The sequence below is a fragment of the Otolemur garnettii genome, unplaced genomic scaffold (genome assembly GCF_000181295.1).
Source record: "Otolemur garnettii isolate 467f Iridium unplaced genomic scaffold, OtoGar3 scaffold00008, whole genome shotgun sequence".
Taxonomy (NCBI): Eukaryota; Metazoa; Chordata; class Mammalia; order Primates; family Galagidae; genus Otolemur; species Otolemur garnettii.
In genome coordinates, this window is record NW_003852403.1 from 36,773,799 (window position 1) to 36,791,179 (window position 17,381).

At 35.9% G+C, this 17,381-nt stretch overlaps 1 protein-coding gene across 1 annotated transcript in view; it reads left to right on the plus strand.

The window, feature by feature from the left end:
- Nucleotides 1-1,225: 1,225 nt before the first annotated feature.
- The window catches only part of HECTD2 (HECT domain E3 ubiquitin protein ligase 2), a 62,542-nt gene continuing 46,386 nt past the window's right edge, over nt 1,226-17,381 (plus strand). Inside the window, exon 1 of the mRNA XM_012801328.1 lies at nt 1,226-1,349. The gene's annotated coding sequence lies outside the window, so the exon portion shown is untranslated. The remainder of the gene's footprint in view (nt 1,350-17,381) is intronic.

Sequence of the window (17,381 nt, forward strand, 5' to 3'; positions counted from 1 at the left end):
AGAAAAAATAAGGATGATTGGTTTTGCAGAAATAGTAAACACCAGAAAAAACTACTCAGACAAGTTATGATAGGCTCTGCCTACAATTACAGTTAACCCAAAATTTCAGTGTTTAGTAACTATAAAGGTTTATTGTTGCTAATGGTATACCTTAACATTGGTCAGGAGTGGGTGTGCTCCATATAATCACTTAAGGACCCAAGCTAATGGATACTCTAACATCTCAACTCTTTTTTTTTTTATTAAGTCATATACACATAGATCATGAATACATTTATGCATATGTGGGGTACAATGTGTTGACTTTTTAATACAATCTGATGGGCTAACATCAAACCAATCAACATAGCTTTTGCCTCATTTACTTGATTATTATGTTAAGACATTTATGTTCTACACTTGACAGATTTGACTTGTACCTTGCAATATGCTCCATAGGTGTGGTCCCGCCATTTACCCTCCCTCTATCAACCCTCTCCCTTCCCTTCCCACTCCATTTCTCAGCTCTTACTTAGCCTATATGGTCTTCACAATGGAGGAAGAGAGAGATTTGCTCCAGTCTTAAATGCATTGGTACCTCCTGATCCAGAAATGACAGACATCATTTCCGTTTGTGGCCTATTAGATTAATCAGATGATTAATTAATGATGATTCCATCTAACTATATATTATATACATATATAATTTAAGACTTAATACATGCAAAATAAACTGTGATTAGGAAAAAAAACTCTTAAGGGTTTTTACCTGAACTTTTAAAGTTGCACCAAATGAGAAGAAAGCCTTGGTGAATAAGCCTATGAAGTATTATGTGCATGTTCATTATTAAAAATAATAATATCACAAAAGTAGTATTATCTAAATGTATACTTGAAACAGCAGTGAACATTAATGGAGTGTATATAATGTACAGGAAGCAAAGTTAATTATATGCATTATCTCTGTTAAACTTCACAAAAGCTCTATACAGTAGGTTTTATTACGCTCATTTCCAAAATTCATCGATTTGTAAATAGTTAGGTGATAAGCCTCTTTCGTACTTAAGACAGTTTTGCCCTAGGAAAGGTAAGTTGGGTATATGTGCATTGTTTTTATATACATATTATCTATTCATCATCAGTGTAAAATCTCTGTTATAAATGTTTATGATTTTGCAATGAAATAATTTAAGTATAGGTGGTAGTAATTATGCTGCAACATTAATTTTTCTGTTTTTAGGGTTTAGACAGAGGAGCCAAAGGCCAAATTTCAACTTTCAGCAGTTTTATTTCAACTGATAGCCAGAAGAAAGAAGCCACTGAAAACAGAAGTTCACCTACACATGTTGTTTTCCCTAACATCAAGAATGGTAAACAATTTTTTAGTGTATTTACAATTATTTAAAGTGCACACAGTCTATATATCTGGCCTGCAGGTATATTATAAAATTATTTAAGAAGTAGATTTTAATTATTCAGCATTGTTCTGGTAAGTCTAGTAATACAACAACAACAACAATAAAATAAACTGTAGAAATATAACAAGAAGCAAAATCATTATTTTTAGGTGATTGTTACTTAGAGTATGAGAATGAAATACAAAACTCATGAATAATAAAGTCTGATTATAGAGCCAGCTGTCATATAAATACAATAAATATATATTTATGTAAGTTATCTCTTTATTGTATAATATATAAATATAATTTAAATATTTCCTGTGTTTGAGCAATAATCAGAAGACTTGATGGAAAATATGTGAAATACTACTTAGAAATAAACCTAAAAGGAAATGTGCAAAACCTATATGGAGAAAACTATAAAATTCTATCAAAAGACAAAAAAAGTGATTTGAATGGAAAAACTTATAAATATTTACAGAAGTCAAGTACACCCAATCTACTTTCTACATTTAATAAATTTCTTGATAATTTTTTGGGGAAACTTATAAGAATAAATGTCCCGGCTCAGCACCTGTGGCTCAAGTGGCTAAGGCGCCAGCCACATACACCTAAGGTGGCGGGTTCGAATCCAGCCCAGCCTGCCAAACAACAATGGCGGCTGCAACCAAAAAATAGCCAGGCATTGTGACGGGCATCTCTGGTCCCAGCTACTTGGGAGGCTGAGGCAGGAGACTCACTTAAGCCCAGGAGTTGGAGGTTGCTGTGAGCTATGATGCCACAGCGCTCTACCCAGGGGGATAGCTTGAGGCTCTGTCTCAAAAAAAAAAAAAAAAAAAGAATAAATTTCTGAAAGGAAGTAAGAAAAAATACTGAGGGGTCCATTCCCCCATAGTGCCATATATTATAAAGGTACATTAATGATAGCATTGCTACTAGGAGAACCAAATAGGAATAGATAGAGCAGTAAAAACATATCCTATGTAAGTGTCATAAATTATTCAAAAAACCGCGTTAAGCTAACTGGCTAACCTCTCAAATAATTAAGCTAAATTTTGTTAAAGTATAAAAATGCTAGGTAAAGATTATGCCGGAGAACTTTAAATATGTATATACTCAATGATCTAATAATTCTATTTCTAATAATTTAGTCTAAGCAAATAATATAACATATATGAAAAGATATGTGGAAACACTGTATATTGTCTATAATAGTGGTATTGGAAGCAATCTAAGTGGATTGATTATCTAACTTATGTTAATCCCTATTGTAAATACTATGCTTCTATTGAGAATGTGATATGTATATAAAGTGACTAGGAGAAATGCCCACAATACATTATAAAATGAAAAAAATAAGCTACACTGTTGCAGGTAGAGTATGACTCTCATTTTTTATGAAGAGAAACCTCTTTACTTCTTTGTGCATAAAGGATGCCCACCAATCTGTTAATGGTTTCCTCAGGGAGGTAGGTTTGTGTGCATATTATTAATGCTTCCTTATGTAATTCTATATTGTTTTAGCACAGGAAACACACTTAATTTGCATACTTTGAAGTGCCCCTCTCCTGTAATAGGACAAACCTGCAAAGGTTTAAATGCCTTTCACACCCCAACCAAACAAAATAAACCATAGAAATGTTTAAGGATATCATTTCTGGTAAATTATGTATTCCATAAACTACATGTGGCATAAATTATTCTCACACATATTTTTCTGTTTGATACTCCAAGCCAATGCTAGACTTACTCTACAGTCTTACAGGTTCGTACATATTTCCATCACTTCATTTTTGAACCTTTGCCTTTGATAACTTCTTTTTTCCTTTTTTTATTTACACACACACACATATTCCGTCACCTCAGCCTTACCCCCAAGGAAGCACCAGAGCTTGTATGTCATTTTCCCCTAACCCACAAAACAATGACACAAACCTTTAATTGTCATTATGAAATAGAGAAAAAAAAAATGAGCCCATTTGTTGGGGGAAAGGAGTTGAAAGAAATGATTTCTGGCTTACACAAAATAACTAGACGTCATAACTAACATCGTTAACTAGATAGCAATTATAACATTTTCATTTGTACAATGTTTATAATTTAGAGAACTCTTTCCTAACCTCACGGCAATCAAATAAATTAGAACAGATATTAGAATCCCTGTTGTATTAGTTTTCTATTGCTGCATATGACAGATTACCACAAACCTAATGGTTTAAAAAGAACTCCCATTTACTAGTTCACAGTTCTTCATGTCAGAAGTCTGGGTGGATGTGGTTAGATTTTTACACAGTGTCTTATAAAGCTGAAATCAAGGTGTTGGTTGGGCTGAGCTCTGGGCAAGAATCCTCTTCCATACTCCTTCAGGTTGGCAAGGTTTGTCTTTGTGGTCTGAAGATTGATGCCCCGTCACTCCACTAGCTGACACTCAGGGGCTGCTCTCAACCCCTGCAAGCCATATGCAGTTGTTACTTAGGGCTTTTCACAGGCCCTCACATGATGATCAGAGCTTACTCTCTCAGAGTCAGCAGAGGAATCCCTGTGTAGAATTCCCTTTATGTTTCCAGTCTCTGTGACTGTCTGCAACTCAGGAGAAATAACTCTTTGCTTCTAAAGGAGTTGTTTGAATAGGTTTTGCTTACCTGGTTGGATAATCTCCCTATTTTAGGGTCACTTTTATAGGTACCAGGGATTAAGACTTAAACATATCTTTTGGGAGAAAAACAGTTTAACCTACAACAAATGGTTAGAACTGTAAGAAAATGGAAATGTATGCTATGGAGAATAACAGGGAGTTAAAAAGAAGTGACAGTTAGCCAAACCTTTTTTGTTGGGATTTCTTATTCACATTCTTTAGCCTTTGATTCTGCACTCTGATTTCTATTTACTACATTCTTTCTATACTAATATCTTGATCTCTGAACTCAGCTTCCCAACTTGTATGCCCATAGGTGTTTGAATGGACATATTGACTTCAAATGTGGTCCACCTACTTGTGCTTCTCCCAATGTCTGCTTCCCTCTTGTCTGTGCCAATCTTGTGGAATCTGGACTTAGCCTCAGTGAATAGATCCTTTAGTAGACTTCCTTTACCTCATAAGACTCATGGTGCTTACTTCTCCTACCTGTTTTGCCTGGGTGCCACTTGAATTCAGGTGTGGCATGGAGTTTGTATGTCAGGGGAGCTACAAAAGATTCTACAGAAAGAATCTTTTATTAAATGAGAAGTTAGACTAAGTCTCCAAGTGTAAACATGTTTATGATTCTTTGATCTTATGAGAAGCCTCTCTTACTTGCCAATAAGATTGTTTTCTCTAAGATGCATCATTCTTGGCAGTTACTATAATTTTCCTCCTCTTCTCTGATAGCAGGACCTATGCTGGGTATTCTCTAACAGCTTGTCTCCCCATCTGATCATCAAGTGGTATTAGAGAAGCTACACATGCCCAGCGTGGGTTTACCTCACAGTTGAGGGATGCCTTTCCTCGTTGTAGATCACATGACTGTGTATCCCTGTCCGATTGGCTGTCCTTTTAAAGATCTGAGAGTGTAGGAGTTTTACCTACTATAACAGCTGCTAGGGATGATGCAGCTTCAGAGAAACAACCTAAATGATAAGCACTGGAGGAATGGGGCTTAGCACTACGTCTCTCTTACTCTTCTCTATATCCCTTTCAGACTTATTTAAAATGTCTTTAAACAGCACAGAGCATCTTTAGAAGATGTGAAGCAGTCATTCCCCAAATCTTTTTAAATATTTTTGTGCTCTTGGGAATTCAGAAAAGAGTAGATGGGAACTCTGACATTTACCTCAAGGTAACCTTCCATTGCTACCTCAGCCCAGTTCATGAGTTTACTGTAGCAAAGCCCTGATGTGACAGTTTTACACACTGGAGAAATGTGATTTTTGCTACTCTGAAATAGCCAAGGGAAGAACAAATGGTCTTCAGCTCATATAATGATTAGATCTGTGTTTGGATCCTGTGATCTTGTCACAGGTAAAGTACCAGAGGGTTCTCAAAGAGCAACTTGAGGGGCAGAGAAATAAGCTGTTAGAAGCAGCCCAGCATGGGACTTGTTGTATGGGGAGAGTGCGGGACTTGCTGCTATAGGATTCCTCTGTAGCAGAAGTATCTCCAAGGCCTCAAATGACCCCATCTGCAGGTTTCCTTGGAAACAGGAGCTGGTGTTGGACTAAATCTCTAAGATCTTACCCTAGGTCAGAGAGAGACTTGGCTTTTCTTAACCATTCCTTGAATTCAAGGGTGGCTTGGAGTTTGCATATCAGGGTGCTACAGAAAGAATTGGAAAGAACTTGAGTATTTTGATGCATTTATTTGTTTACTTATCTCTTTACTAATCTGTTCTGTAAGCTTTTATTTTGGACAGTCTGTGATTTTTCTTTTTTTATATTAAGGCTAACTTTTGAATAGGTAACCTATTTATGCTTCAAAAACTATAAAAATATAGTTTCAAAAACTAAAAATAGGTATGTTTCATGTCTACTTTCATACTGTTTCTTGCTGTCTCTTGTCTTCTCTCTTGTTTCTTTATGTACATGCAATCAAATATAAATATATATCCTCATTTTCCACCTTTTCTTAAAAAAAAAAAGATAGTCTCACACCTCATTTTTTTCAAGGTATTGTATGTATCAGTACATAGAAAGCTTCTTTATTCTTTTTTACAACTATATTCCATTTTATTCTATGTACTATAATTTATTTACTCAGATTCTTATTAAAAGAAATGAGATGTATTCATTCTTTTGTTACTGTAAACAATGCCACAGTGAATGATTGTGTACATCTGTCATTTTGTCAGATTGTGTACATCTGTCCTCTGCTGGTATATCTATAGGAAATTTCTAGAAGTTGGATTGTTGGGTCCCGGAGTAAATGTGTTTATAGTCTCCGTGAATTTGGATTCATCTATTTGTTTCCTGGACCCAGCATCCATGGTACATGTAGTCTATATACATGCAAATAACTTACTTAATGAGAAAATGAATGGGAGGCACTTTTTCTGGGTCTCTGGCCTGTTTGCTTCATTGGTATGTCAAATTCATCTCAAGGGTGTAACAGATTCTGTAAGATGTCTCTAGTACAAGGCGTCTTTTCATTAAAGATATCCTTATATAGAAAAGACTTTAGAAAAATTTTACAGCTAAATCCATAAAAGAACATTTCACCCATGATTTTCTTGCATTTTTATAAACACACATCATTGAACTTAGTAAAAAAATATATTTGCATAAACCAGGGAATGTATTGCTTTATTTGGCTCTGATGGCTAAAGTCCTGTGAGTGAGTCAGAGTTTTTCTTTCCCCTCTTTCTTCCTTTCTCTCTCCCACCTTCAATTTTATTTTTTGCCAAATGTTCAGAAAAGTCATCCTATAGACAATGATGTAAATACCACCTGTTATGAGTAATCCACTTTGGTCTTTCCCTGTTTCTGCTGCCTGCTACTACTGAAGTAGTCATAAGCAATACCAAAGTACTAACCTGATAGAGAAAGCCTTCAAATTGTAACCCACTTATTACCTGCCTTATAGCCACCCATTGTCAATTATGATATTAAATAAGCTGAGTTTTTGAGTCAACTACCCCCTGTAACTGTCAGTGTGACAGTTGCACTTAAGATAGATAACTCTCATGAGCCTTCATTGACTCATTTATGGAAAGATGACATTGAGCATGTTGAATGGTAAAATACCATTTACCCCTAAATTTTATGATTTCAGGCTAGTATGAGGGTACATACTATGAGCAGCTAAGTTAGGGAAGAGATTTTGATGGGGCAAGGATATTACTCTTAACTATGAGCAACCAATAACAATTCTTTTTCAAATTCAAAACTTGCCACACATGTGAAAGAATATAATCAATGTTTCTACACATTTTAGTAATAATAAAATTAAAGCTTGTGAAATCAGCACTCAAATTAAGAAAAGAATAATACCAGCGCTTAGAAAGCCCGAGTGAGCTGATACCAATCACATTGCCCTACCCTTCTGTTCAGAGGTAACTACTGTCCTCTTCTATATTGTTGCCTAGAGGTAACTACTTTTCCCTTTTTATTTATTCATTTATTTTTTATAGAGACAGAGTCTCACTTTATCACCCTTGGTAGAATGCCATGGTGTCACACAGCTCACAGCAACCTCCAAATCCTGGCCTTAAGAGATTTTCTTCCCTCAGCTTCCCAAGTAGCTAGGACTACAGGCGCCCACCAGAGCGCCTGGCTATTTTTTGGTTGCAGTTCGGCTGGAGCCGAGTTTGAACTCGCCACCTCAGTATATGGGGCTGGTGCCCTACTCACTGAGCCACAGGTGCCGCCCACTACTGTTCCCTTTTATATAGTTACCTCTGTCTCAATGAATCCTGGGAAACAACACCTATTGAGAAATCTGAAAGAGCTGTAATTTAGACTATGTGTTAGATGTCTGGCAGAAATATGACCTATCCAGCTTTCAAGAGCTTTGAGAATACAGTAAGTTAAAGCTGTGAGGTAAACTGTGTGTCCTTAGCTGATTCAGATAGCAGAGGAAGAAGAGAACAAGGACTTCATCACACCTTTGCCAAGCCAAAAATAAGAATAAGGCTCTGGGCTAGGCTCACCCATTCATTCTGTCTCTTATTAAACAAGAAGAGTACATGGGCAGTCTGGTAGTTGGTGACAGACATCAGAATTACTTTTAGAACATTGTCTTCTAGTCTGTGCAGAGTGCAGCTGTCACCTTAGGTGACTGTGATTCCTGGTCCTTTATGAGATAATCTATCTGTATGTCTCTACTGCTCTGTCTGGAAACTTGTCAAGCCATCGCTTTGTCTGGGAGATTTTGAAATTGCACAGTGATGTGTCTGGGTGTATTTTCTATTAATCCCTTGTGCTGCATACTTGGTGCATTCTTCCTACCTACTAGCAGTTCATGTCCTTAAATTTCAGGACATTTTCTTGAATTATTTTGTTCATGATTTTCTCTCCTCTACCTTTTTTACATTCCCTATAATTAAAAAATCAGACTTTCTGGACTCCTAATTTTCTTTTATTTTCACTTCTATTTTCCCTTCTCTTTTGCTCTGTGTTTTAGGAAATTTCCTCAATACCCTATTAGTTATTTCTGTCCTCATGCCTTTAATTATTAAGAATTCCTTTATTCCTTTCTGTATATTTCTTTTCTTATGGTACTGTCTTATTTTCATTGTTGTACTTTTATCCTTCTGAGAAAATTAGTAATAAGCTTAATTTTTTTTTTTCTTCTCCCTCCATGGTTTCTGATTCTTCCAAGTTCTTTCATCTGTATTGGAGGATTTTTTCAGAAGTTTAGTAATCCTTTGTTTTCTGCTTATAGGGAACCAAACAGATGATTGGAAAGTGAGGAATACATAGGTTTATTGACATAAGCTTCATTATAAGGTGATATGGGTTGGCTATTTATTATCAGTATCTTTAGTTATTTTTTCTCAGAATAGTCACATTCCTCAGGAAAGTGTCATCTGGTCTCCTGTCTGCAAGAGGGGTAGGGCAAGTATTCTTTTTGCTGGGGGAAGAAGAATGGGAGTCCCTCTTGGCTGACTGATTATTTAGTATTCAGCAATTAGTTACTTGTTGCTCCTGAACCTTGGTGTAGTTCTTATAATCTCATCTGTGTCTGGCATTTCCCCAATCCTAAACACTTCTGTTTTACCCTTTCCAGATACAAATTGCCAGATGTCTGCTGCAGTGGGGATGAAGAAGGGATAGTCATTCACTGGCAAGGAAGAGATGTAGGGATCTAACTTGTTCCTCAGTTTTACTATACTTCTTGGTTTGGCCTCCCCCATACACTCCCAGTTCCAAGTTCTGTGCCCTTTAAGAATTCTGCAGGGAAAATCAAGTTACTTCTCATATTTCCATATTGGGACTTGGCATTCAGCTGTCTCAGGTCTGCTAATTCAGTTTTCACAGGTGCTGTTCTACCTTTTTTTTTATGTTTGAAGCTGTGGCCTTCTTGCTTATTCTTTTTGTCCTTACAGATATATCTTTAAGACAACATCAGAGCCTTTTACTATAATTTTAGTGGAATTTGGTGGGGAGGGGAAATAGATGTCCGTGCCCAATCTGCTGTCTTAACCTCAGGTACCTCTATTTGTTTCTTTGTCTGACAAATGAGGGATATGGAATTGTGAAAGGTTTCATGTTCCAGTATCTATTGTGTATCATAAACCACCCCAAAACAACAACGTTTATTTTATTTTTGAATGTGTAATTTGGGTCAGGATCAGGAGGAACAACTTGTCTTTATTCTCCTGAGCATGAGCTGAGGTGGCTGGAAGTCTGGGAGCTGGAGTCCCCCGAAGCCTTGTTCACTCCCAGGCCTGATGATTGGTGCTGGCTGTAGGCTCAGACCAAGATGGACCTGGCGTTGGAACATGTGGGTGCATGTGGCCTTTTCACATGGCTTCTTGGCTTCCTCACAGCATGGTGACTGAATTCCAAGAGCAAACATCTCAAAAGAGAGAGCCAAGCAGAAATTTTAATAAGACTTTTAATAACCACTCATGCAGCATCACTTCTGCCACATTTTGTTCATTAGCCGTTAACTCTGGCTTACATTGAAAGGGAGAAGAATTAGACCTATCTAAGACTTATTTTAAAAACTGCCACATCTGTGCATGTACAGTGCAGAGCCAGAAACAGAAGCCAGGTTTGTTTCTTTTTTTTCTAGAAATTTTCTTATACCATATTGTAGGGTAGGAATTCATAACTAAAATCCAGTTTTTAGATTATAGTGTATACATTGTAAGTTTCCATGCTTCTTCAATTTCTCTATTACAGGTCATTATATAGGGCTTAATTGGTTTATGTCTTGTACATTTTGTTCTTGAATAGTTACAGAGATGAAAATGATGTAAGAAATAATCTAAACTACTGGTTTTTAAACCTATTTTTGTTATAAAACACTTAGAATTTTTAGACTAGAGTATCATTATATTAATGATAGAAAAAGTGAGCTACTTTGAGTAAACCTGTGTACTCAGCATAATTTCCCTTAGGTGGCCTTTAAAGTACTTCTCTGGAAACTTAGGAGTGAGTGGCTTAGGGCAACTTTTTCATTTTATAATGTCAGGACTGTGGCCCAACTGGTTTCGGTGACTTGTCTAAGATTACAAAGTTAGGCAACCCTGCTTGTAATAGGACCCAGTCCCTTATTTCCAAGGCTAATGCTTTTTATCATTTATTTATTGCTTATTGCTTCTTGGCCTTTTGGCTCAGACCAAGTGTATTTATGGCTTATCTAATTACAAATTATTTGTGATAGAACTGAGGATATAGCGTTTTGCAGGAATGTGTTACCTACCAGTAGCACATCTATTTATATAAGTACTTTCTCTCTAGCAGTAAAGGGATAAGGGAAGGAGTCCCAGGTTAACTTCTGCTGAACACCCAGCCTACCTAGAGACTCTTCTTTATCTCTGATGCTACTACTGTTGCTATTTGTGCTGGATAGTCAGGAATAGTTGTCAATCTCCTGATCATGTTGCCAGTTTAAAATGTTAGTCTTGGTTTTGGTGGCTACAGTTGTTGAAAGCTACATATTATTACAAGTTTCTAACTAGAATCAACCTAATCTCATGCCCTTCTTGTACATAGTTGTATTATGATCTTCATATTTTTTAATATACTACCAGCCCCCATCACAGCCCTTAATCTTACATTGGCTTCAAGTGTTTCACTTAATGTTTCTAAGCAACCAACTAAAATTGGCAACAGTATATTAAAAGAAAGGGAAAATGATTACCACTTATCAATTTAGCACAGAGTGTTCCCAAGAATTGGCTGAATGAAACCTAAATGATAGGTTTTCACTGATAAATATATTTTTTCTTTTTTCAGTATATTACAATATTCTATATTACAGAAAAAGTTGCGTATGATAGAACAAAAATGTACCTGTTTTATTTATAATATCAGTTTGAGATTTAATTAGTCTCTCATCACCATAGTTATTGATGTTTCTTTTTGAATTAGATTTTAATAGCCATCTGTGAGAACAGGCAGAAAGCCTGTCTCTAGAAACAAAGTCCTGATATTCAGGGATATGAGAGCAGCTGTGAGCTGTTATTCCTTTTTTCTTAATAGCTGAATGTCACATCCTGTAGTTTGGCTTTCATTCACTAATGTGAGCAAAGGATTCTGCCTTTCTTTCTGCTTCAAGCTCCATTAACTTAGTGTGTTAACATTCTATATTACTCTTCAAATTAAGTTACCTTCTGTACTAAAAATAAATCTCATCTGGGCTTCTGACCTCACCTTTTAATACTCTTTGGCCTTGACATTACTATTTCTCTTTTATAAGAATCTTCCTACTTTCAGACTGCCAAAATCCAGTTCTCTTACTAACTCAGATTTCACTCTTCTTCCACCTCAGCATGGTATTAAAAATGAGTGGGTAAAAATGTGTATATATGCTCTGTGAGTGAATAAGTGAATTTATATTTGAATGAGTCTGTTGGTCTTTAATTGTGGGTGTTTATAGCCAGGTTGGGAAAAGGTGTGTGGGAAGGGAAATAAAAGGGTAAGTCTGGTGAAGAACATAAGAAACTATAGAGAAGCCACAAAAGATAATAGTAAGACTGGTGTTGCAGAGGGGAGATGCTGTCCTTTGCTTCCCCACTAATAAAGATTTCTAAACGTAATCTATAAGAAATCTTTTGTGGAGATACCTAACTTTACTTGCTAATAAATGGAACCTCTGTCAAATTTGTGCTTACAGTACAACTCACTAGAAATAGGATATTTAGGGTGGCGCCTGTGGCTCAGTGAGTAGGGTGCCAGCCCCATATGCCAAAGGTGGTGGATTAAAACTCAGCCCCAGCCAAACTGCAACAACAAAAAAAATAGCCAGACGTTGTGGCAGGCGCCTGTAGTCCCAGCTACTTGGGAGGCTGAGGCAAGAGAATCACCTAAGCCCAAGAGCTGGAGGTTGCTGTGAATTATGATGCAACGACACTCTACTGAGGGTGACAAAGTGAGCCTTTGTCTCTAAAAAGAAAAAAAAGAAATAGGATATTTCCATATTTAATAAAGGATATAAAATAAATTATAAAAACTAAATTAAGGAAATTTAATAATTTGTTCTGTATAATCAGCACCATTGTTCTATCATCTAAAACCATTGAATAGTGTTTCTCAGTGTGGTCCCCAGACTAAAAGCATCAGTATCACCTGAGAACATGTTAGAAATATAAATTCTTATGTCCCACCCTAGGCCTACTGAATCATAGAATCTGAGGGAAGCCCAGTAATCTGTGTCTTAACATGCTGTCTAGGTGATTCTGATATACAGTTAAGATTGAAAACTATTACTGTTGCATATTAAAATATTGGCATTGGTATCTCTATACTGTCTTCTAATTATATACCCCAACACAGATGAAAAGTTTATCTTAGCCTATTGAAGTTGCTTATAGATCCAAGGACAGATGCTTGAACAAGAGGGAGGGTAAGGAAGGAAGGAAAACCTTATAGCTTTATTACTTCTGTGATTATTGATATGGCTGTATCTTCGTATTAGAAAAGATGTCCTGATTACATTAGAGTAGAATTAAATTCTGTACATATGCATTTCATTATTCTAGAATTGAGTTTATAAAATATTAATCTAGTTTACTGATTTAAAAGTATTAATACTTGAGAAAATATAATAACTCAAGTAAAGAGCTTAGTGGGTGGGCTCAACAGCTGAATAGAAGGAACAGGAGTGTTTTCTCACTTAAGATTGAAACAATGCAAGGATTTTTGCTATTGTTCAACATTGTGCTGGAAATTCTAGCCAGTACAAGAAGGCAAGAAAAAGGAAATAGAAGACATACAGATCAGAAAATAAGAAATAAGACTATTCCTATTTATATATGACGTGATTGTCTGTGCAGGAAAAAAAAAACCTCCTGGAAATAGTGACTTCAGTAAGGGTGAAGGATACAAGATAAACAAAAAAATTAATTATAGGGTCAGCGCCTGTGGCTTAAAGGAGTAGGGCACCTACCCCATATGCCAGAGGTGGAGGGTTCAAACCCAGCCCCGGCAAAAAACTGCAAAAAAAAAAAAAAAAATTATATTTCTTTATGTTAACAATGAACACATGGACAATAAAATTAAAAATACATACCATTGGCCAGCTGCAGTAGCTCACACCCGTAATCCTAGCACTCTGGGAGGCTGAGACAGAAGGATTGCTTGAGTTTAGGAGTTTGAGACCAACCTGAGCAAGATCAAGACCCCATCTCGACTAAAAATAGAAAAAACTAGCCCAGCATTGTGGCAGGTGCCTGTTGTACCAGCTACTTGGAAAGCTAAGGCAGGAGGATTGCTTGAGCCCAAGAGTTTGAAGTTGCTGTGAACTATGACACCATAGCACTCTACCCAGGGTGACAGAGTGACACTCTGTCTAAAAAAAAACACCTCAAAAAAATAGGGCAGCACCTGTGGCTCAGCGGGTAGAGTACTGGCCCCATATACCAAGGGTGGTAGGTTCAAACCCAGCCCCGGCCAAACTGCAACAAAAAAATAGCCAGGCATTGTGGCGAACACCTGTAGTCCCAGCTACTTGGAAGGCTGAAGCAAGAGAATCATCACCTAAGCCCAGGAGCTAGAGGCTGTTGTGAGCTGTGTGACACCATGGCATTCTACCAAGGGTGATAAAGTGAGACTCTGTCTCTAAAAAATAAATAAATACTATTTATAATCACTCAAAAAATAAAATGATTAGGTATAAATACAGCAAACATTACAGAACTTGTGTACTTAGAATTACATGAGGCTGTTAAAAGAGATAAATAAAAAGAGCCAATTAAGCAGAAAGGCATACTGTGCACATGGATTACGACACTTAATGGGGTAAAGATGACAATTTTCCCCAAGTTGATATACAAATTTAATATAGTTCCTGTCAAAATTCCAATGTGTTGGGGTTTTTTTTCTTTTTATAGATATACACAAGATTTTTTTCAAATTTATCTGGAAAAGCAAAACTAGAATAGCAAAAACAATTGTTAAAAAGAAGAATAAAATAGGAATAATCTACCTGATTTTTATTATGTAGCTACAATAGTGACTGTGAGGTATTAGTGGAGGACACATATGAGTATCAAGGGAACAGAATAGAGAGCCCAGAAATGGACCCACACAAAAATTTGCCCAATTGTAATTTGACAGAGATGCAAAAGCAATTCCGTGGGCGGGGGTGGGGGGGGGATAGCCTTTTAAACAAATGGTGCTATAGTTATTGGACGTCTGTAGACAAAAAGCAAAATAAACATTGACTCAAATCTCATACCTTATATAAAAACCAAGTGAAAATGGAAAATGAACTTAACGTATAAATTACTAAACTTTCAGGAAAAAAATCATAGGTGAAAATCTTTGGGATGTAAAGCTAGGAGAGAGTTCTTAGACTTACCCCCAAAACTGTACAATTCATAAAAGAAAAATTTATAACTTTGACTTCCAAATTTGAAAGTTTTGCCAAGACAAAAGACCTGTTCAGAGGATGAGAAGACAGGCCACAGAGTGGGATAAAATATTAGCAAACCATATATATGCCAAAGGTCTACTATCTAGAGTATATAAAGAACTCTCAAAACACTAAAGAAAAGTAAATAATACAATTAGAACATACACAAAGCACATGAAGAGACATTCCACTAAAGAGTATACAGATAGCAAATAATCACTTTAAAAGATGTTCAGCATCATTAACCATTAGGAAAATAAAAGTTAAAAATCATAAGAAATATTACCTAGTAGAATAAAAAATAGTGACAATACCAAATGCTGGTGAAGATATGGAGAAACTGAGTCATTCATAAATTGCTGTTAGGAATGTGAAATGGTACAGCCATTCTGGGAACAGCACTGGCAGTTTCTTAAAACACTAAACATGCAGCTCCCACACAACCCAGCAGTTAATTGCATTCCTGGACATTTATTCCAGAGAAATGAAGACTTACTTTACCTGAGAACCTACACAAATGTTCACAGGACTATATGGTAACTCAAAACAGATGAATTCAATGGTTGAATGGTTAAATAGGCTATAAGATATCCATATAGTGGAATACTGCTCAGCAATAAAAAGGAATTAATTATTCACATGTGTAACAACCTAGATGAATCTCCAGAGAATTATGTTGAGTAAAACAAAACCAATCCTAAAAGGTTACATATGTAAGATTCCTTTCACGTAACACTCTTGAAATGACAAATGTTATAAAAACAGAGAATAGATTAGTGGTTACCAGAGGTTAAGGGTGGTTGGGGGCAGGTCAGAAGTGAATGTAGCTATAAAAGATTAACATGAGTGGGATCCTTGTGGTGATAAAAATGTTCTGTATTTTTACAATATCAATGTTAATATTCTGATATGACATTTTACTAGAGTTTTGAAAGATGATACCATTAGAGAAAACTCAGTAGAGAGTACATGGAATCTCTTTGTATCACTTCTTATAACTGCATGGAAATTGATATCTAAACTAATTTTTGTATTTTTTTGATAGAGACAGGGACTTCCTTATTATTTTTTAATCTCCCTGAATTCTCATGTAAAAACACAGAGCAACTGTGTTACAAATTTTAAAATGATGGACATCATTTACAACAAAATTAGTTGATAAAATGTTTCCCAACCCCAAAAGATAAGCCGGACAAATCATCAAATCCAGAAGATCCTACATAGTGTTAGTTTCTGGGAAGGTAGAAGCACTGGAGCTGGAACTGTCTGAAACTGTCCTTAAAATAGGACAGTTTTCAGAATAAGCAACAGGTTTCTCTCACCTCCTGAGAGAATTCAGGAGGCTTATTTGAAAACAAAGGCTGAAACCAGGAGGAACTTTTTGAAGAGCAGGTGAATGCAGAGGTCTAAAGGGAGCAGTGAAACTTTAAGAATTATCAGAAGTGACTAGAGGTCCCTTCCAGACCAGGACCCCATACTGAGATTAGAATTAAATCTGAGCATCACAGAGACAATAGAGACTAAGGAAACAGGATACCTGAATGAAGGTAGATGAAGAGATATAGGGCCTGGAAATCTCAGAAAGCAACCCACCATATATTTGAATTCTGTCAAAAACAACAAAACACAGAGGTACATCTTGTTCCCAAAGTTTGGAAAAATTGATTTCAAATAAAAATTGACTACAGAAAAAGATCATGGTCAAATTCTATCATTTTAATTACATTTTTTATTATAATAAAGAGTATAATGAACAAAACAACAGCCATTCTGACATGAAAGCATATCAGAAACACATGTCCACAAAATCGATGAAATCCTATTTAAAAATGAGCTAAATTACATTGAGAAAATACTATAACACTTGAAAGAACAACATAAGTCTGAACGATAGAAACTTTAAAATGAGGTGACAGAAGAAAGGAAAAAATTAGAAATATTTTAAAATTTTAGAAATAAATTAGAAGGAACTCAAAAGCAAGCAAACATACTTGGTGATATTCTAGTTACCTTGAGGGAACTAGAAGATGAAAAGAAGAAAATTCTTAAAAATTAAGAAATGAAGGCAAATAAGAATTTGAAAAGTATTGATTTAAAGTAAAATAGGTATAGAGTATCCAACTTACAGGTAATTAGAGCAAAGGGGAGGCTAGTAACATTCTCTTGGTTTCAAAAGTGTTTGCCTTATAAAAATTCATTAAGCCATATGCTTGTTTTGTGAGGCTTTTTTGTATTTGTTTTATTTTATAATTGCAGATTATGAAATATAACAAAAAGGCAAACAACAAACTGGCAAATGTTTGTCAATAAAGAGAAAGTACACAAAAATTCTGTGCAAATTATAAGAAAATGCTGAAATTCCAATAAAGAATTACAGAAATTTTTCTAAAGAAGATAGGCACATGGCCTACATATGAAAAAATGCTCACCATCCTTAATCATCAGAGAAATGCAAATCAAAACTACTTTGAGATATCACCTAACTCCAGTAAGATTAGCCCATA